Below are 5,529 nucleotides of genomic sequence, written 5' to 3'. Positions count from 1 at the left end.
TAGGATTCAGTGGACTTTTGTCATACCTGATGGGGTTCAGAGGACTTTTGTCATAGCTGATGGGGTTCAGTGAACCTTTTGTCATACCTGATGGGGTTCAGTGGACTTTTGTCATACCTGATGGAGTTCAGAGGACTTTTGTCATAGCTGATGGGGTTCAGTGAACCTTTTGTCATTCCTGATGGGATTCAGGGGACTCTCGTCATACCTGATGGGGTTCAGTGGACCTTTGTCATACCTGATAGGGTTCAGGGGACCTCCGTGATACCGAATGGGGTTCAGAGGACCTTCGTCATACCGGATGGGGTTCGGAGGATCTCCGTCATACCTGATGGGGTTCAGGGGACTTTTGTCATACCTGATGGGGTTCAGAGGATCTTTGTTATACCTGATGGAGGTCAGTGGACCTGGGGTTCAGTGGACCTTTCTCAAAACTGATGAAAGTCAGTGGACCTTTGTCATACCTGATGAGGCTCAGTCGACCTTCGTCATACCAGATGGGGTGCCGGGAACCTGTGTTATAGCTGATGGAGTTCAGTGGACTTCTGTTGGGTATGGCAGTTTGATTACTCTCAGCTATATATTTATAGATTCCATGCTATCGTTGTGGGGTGTGGGGTGGGTTGTTGTTTAGGTGGGTTTGTTTATACAGTGAAGTTTTATGTATGAGATAAGAAAGATCTACCAAGGGGGTCCAGCTCTGTTTTTTGGACATTCGTAAATGTTGAACATTTTGTATTTTGCTCTGACTAGTCGAGGGGGATCTTCCATACATGGGTAGTTTGAGTACATGCATAATATCTTGTTTTGTCACCCAGTTGAACGTTCCTTTGATAAATCCGGCGTTTGTTGACCTGTTTCCTAAGTTCCTTCACTTCTCTATTGAAATGACAAAGTACAGAAACTGGAAAAAAGGCAAGGGGAGACGGAAGGGACCGTCTCAGAGTGGTTGCAACAAAAGGGGCTCACAGGGATAACAGTGCACAATAAACTTTATTGGTGATGATGCAAAAAGTTAAAACTCACATAAAAATGTGTAAACTCGTCAAGGTATGACTGAATGACCCTGAAGACCCTGTCGGGTGTCAGGATGTACATAGACAACAAAGCACACGTCTGTGCTCCACCCACCCAGTCCTGCTCTGTGCCACAGTTAGTGCGGGTACGGTGTGACTTCTTCTTCTGATTCTACCGGTACTAAAAAGTTTAAGATAACTTCCTTTATCAACTGTGGCACTTTGCGTCTTCTATACCAAATCAAATGCCCTTGTAATAAGTTGTATAACGAAAAAGCCACTTCGAATTAGGATAGGGGAACACCTCAAAAGCATTAGGCTAAAAGAGGAAACCCCGCTTGTGCAACATTTCTTTGAAAAACATGATGTCAATCCAAGGGGCCTAACGGTAAAGGGTTTTTGGGCCCTAAATATCTCATCACGTAGAGGTGACTTTGACCAAGTGCTTCTACGTGAGGAAAAGGCATGGATTTTTAGGCTATGTACACTTGCTCCCCACGGGCTCAACAACGAACTTAGCCTCAAAGTCTTCCTGGATCCTTAATTGAACTATATTCAATGTATCCTATATATAATCCGAGGTATAGGGTTTACATATTATGTAGTGAGACACCCTGAGTTTAATCTAAAGGGAGGATGCTTCTTACAAAGGGCTGGGTCGGCCTGTCTATTAGGGAGATAAATTAAGTAGGACATAATTATAAAATCACTTGAGTCTAGGAGTAAAACTTTTTCATTAATTGAACCAGCCTACCATTGGAAATCCAGATCCCAATGTGTAATTTGAAAAATATAAAAAAAAATTAAAAAAATCAAATTAGATCTGTTACTCTCTTGATTATCTCCATTCAAGATAGGCACAACACCCCCCCCCCTCCCCCCTACCAGTCCAAGGAGTGGACAGAGGTATAGTTCTTCTGGTGTTGCTAATGGTTCCCCACCAATGGTAAAAATTGAAAATGAAAATGAATATAATATTTGCTGCCCAGCTCTGCATAATGTTACTATTATTATGTCTGTGTTAAAGAGAAGCACTTTTGTATACAGACATTTATAATTCAGTGAGTTGACTGTATTAATCGCTTCAATTATTAAGAAAACAGTGCCATCAGTTTTTAGTCAACTTGAGTTCTTGGGAAATATTTTTAGAAGGTTACCGTCAGTTTTAGATAATTGGTCATGATTATCACTTAGAACAATATGGACTGGATTGAACGGTATTCTGCAAGTAGTACCGTGATAGTACCGCTAGATGGCCTCAGTTGTGACGTTCACCGGTGCATGTAATTGTTTACAAGTGTAATCAAGGAAACTGGCTATTTAAATGACGCCCGGTCAACGCTATGACGTCCTGAGGAAGCGTGCGTCAGCACGCGAAACGCGTCGACGTCACACGCCGACGCTCCACCCACCCCCATCTGCTCGTCCAAACACTGTGTGGAATCGGCTGGTCGCCACATCCCTGCCGTCACACAGAAAGGCGTAAGAACCACTTCCGGCTTCTGGACTCAGCATGTTATACAGCTCAGTGGCGGGAGTGTTGAATCCTCCCTTGTGATTGGCAGCGGCTGCACTCTGAAGGTGGTCGGCGCGGCAGGGCATGAACTGCATCTATTGCCTAGACCCAGGATCTGAGGGTCAGAGACTGCAAGCCATCACTGGACTATGCACAGAGTACAGGGGAAGTCTGGTAAGAGCCGTTTTCGACACTTTCATTTTGACTGGACTGTCAATGATCTATTGATGGTATGCCATACCCTTGCAACTCTGAGTTATTCCTGCCATGAGATATCCGTGGACACGGTACACATAACTGGTTTGTACCTATTAACCCCTGGTGGTGCCTGAGCGTTGCTCCATTTATGCCCCGGAGCTATCTGTCTGAGAAATCTGTCTCCCTGCAATTGGTTGCTGCCGTCCCGGAGTGACATACCCTTCACAGCCCTCTGTGATTCCCCATTGCCACAGTGGCATTCATATTCTACTCCGCTGTCTAAGCCATTTGGCTGCCACGGCTGCCAAAATCCCTGGAAGTGATCCGACTGACCTCTCTATTTAGCCAGGTGGTTCTGGAGTTATCCTGTATGGAGATAGGACCAGCAAAACCTCCCATTCATGGGATTATGTCACAACACAACAGTGATGGACTAACACCATTTGAGCACTTTATGAGAGACGTACCACACAGTTTTATAGCCACATAGTTTACTCCTTTGACATATAGGCATGCCCTGCTAGATACATTAGGGTCCCCATTTCGTCCTTTGTTGGCCAAGCACATAGTTTCTCAGGTATATGAGAGTGACATAAGGTCTGTTTGAGACAAGTCACACCGTACCCGTATATAGGATACATTGAATATAGTTCAATTAAGGATCCAGGAAGACTTTGAGGCTAAGTTCGTTGTTGAGCCCGTGGGGAGCAAGTGTACATAGCCTAAAAATCCATGCCTTTTCCTCACGTAGAAGTACTTGGTCAAAGTCACCTCTATGGTAGGCTGGTTCAATTAATTGAACTCAGCTAATGAAAAAGTTTTACTCCTAGACTCAAGTTATTTTATAATTATGTCCTACTTAATTTATCTCCCTAATAGACAGGCCGACCCAGCCCTTTGTAAGAAGCATCCTCACTTTAGATTAAACTCAGGGTGTCTCACTACATAATATGTAAACCCTATACCTCGGATTATATATAGGATACATTGAATATAGTTCAATTAAGGATCCAGGAAGACTTTGAGGCTAAGTTCGTTGTTGAGCCCGTGGGGAGCAAGTGTACAAAGCCTAAAAATCCATGCCTTTTCCTCACGTAGAAGCACTTGGTCAAAGTCACCTCTACGTGATGAGATATTTAGGGCCCAAAAACCCTTTACCGTTAGGCCCCTTGGATTGCCATCATGTTTTTCAGTGAAATGTTGCGCAAGCGGGGTTTCCTCTTTTAGCCTAATGCTTTTGAGGTGTTCCCCTATCCTAATTCGAAGTGGCCTTTTCGTTTTGCTGATATACAACTTATTACAAGGGCATTTGATTTGGTATAGAAGACGCAAAGTGCCACAGTTGATAAAGGAAGTTATCTTAAACTTTTTAGTATCGGTAGAATCAGAAGAAGAAGTCACACCGTACCCGCACTAACTGTGGCACAGAGCAGGACTGGGTGGGTGGAGCACAGACGTGTGCTTTGTTGTCTATGTACATCCTGACACCCGACAGGGTCTTCAGGGTCATTCAGTCATACCGCTTCTCGGCCTTTTGGCTAAGATCAAGTGTAGTATCTGTTCTTATCAGTTGGTATGGAACCTGATGGTTAGTATCGGTGGGGGCCGAAATGAACCAGGGCGCTCCGGAACAACCGGGGGACTGGGAAGTAAGCCACATCAGAGAAAGCCGGATGGGTCCATTGCCTCTGATTTCAATGGGTCCGCCCCTGCCAGTTTGAAGGGAGCGAGAAAACTGGGTTGTACCGTGACCAGTTAGTACTGCTCCTGGATGTGATTGGTAAGAAACGGCGGCGGCGGTGGGGGAGCCTTTCCTCCTGGGTTGAATCTGGCCTTGCAAAAGGCTTGTCCCCAGTTGAAGGTAGGTTCTCCCTAAGCTGTCCAAAGTTCTGATGCCTCCTGGTAGGATAGGGCTACACTCGGTCTGGCCTTTGGGCCGGGGTAGAAAAAGCCCGTAGTGTATGTGCCCCTGGGGTGACAGCCCAGGGGTGCCTTAATTCTCACTGGTGAGGGGCAGCTCGCCTTGAGTTTTTCGGCACCATGGTCACTGCACCTACACACTTTTTTAAGCACCTGCCTCTTGGGCAAGGCCTTTTGGCTTCGACCAGAGGAATTTTTATTCCGGCCGGAAGGCCTGCCTTTGTATTTTCACTTAGGCACTAATTCACCTCCCCACTTCCCCTTCCCCACCTTTTTGTTTGTGTGTGCTTTTTCTTTGTAGTGTTTTGTCACTTCACTATCACCTTTTTCTTCCTCTGCACGATGAGTAGGGTGTGGGTCTCTGGGCCTACCTTGAAAGTCTTGGGAGGGGGTGGACATGGCCTTTTGGCTTAGTTCGCCCTCTCTCATGGGGTCTCCCTTCGGGGGAGCCCCACCCAGTACTTGGGGTGGGCTGTTTCGGCAGTCCCCCTGGAGAACGGGGTTTGCCAGGTTTCGGCCAGGCAAACCATAGGAAGTACCTCAGTCCCTGTCAGGAGTCTTGCGCCCCGGGGGATCAAGGTATAGGTCCAACCTCTTCGGAGGCCAGACCATTTTCGCACACCCTGTGCAGTTTTTGTGTGTTCACGTTTGCGTGTGTGCACTTTTTATGCACCGGGTGAAGTCTTTTGAGTGTGTTTTACACGCTACGGGCTTTAAAAAAAAAAAAAAATTCAGTCATACCTTGACGAGTTTACACATTTTTATGTGAGTTTTAACTTTTTGCATCATCACCAATAAAGTTTATTGTGCACGGTTATCCCTGTCAGCCCCTTTTGTTGCAACCACTCTGAGACGGTCCCTTCCGTCTCCCCTTGCCTT

This window comes from Pelophylax lessonae (assembly GCF_965119305.1).
Source record: "Pelophylax lessonae genome assembly, chromosome: 4".
In the NCBI taxonomy this organism is placed as follows: domain Eukaryota; kingdom Metazoa; phylum Chordata; class Amphibia; order Anura; family Ranidae; genus Pelophylax; species Pelophylax lessonae.
Note: the sequence above shows the minus strand (reverse complement) of the source record.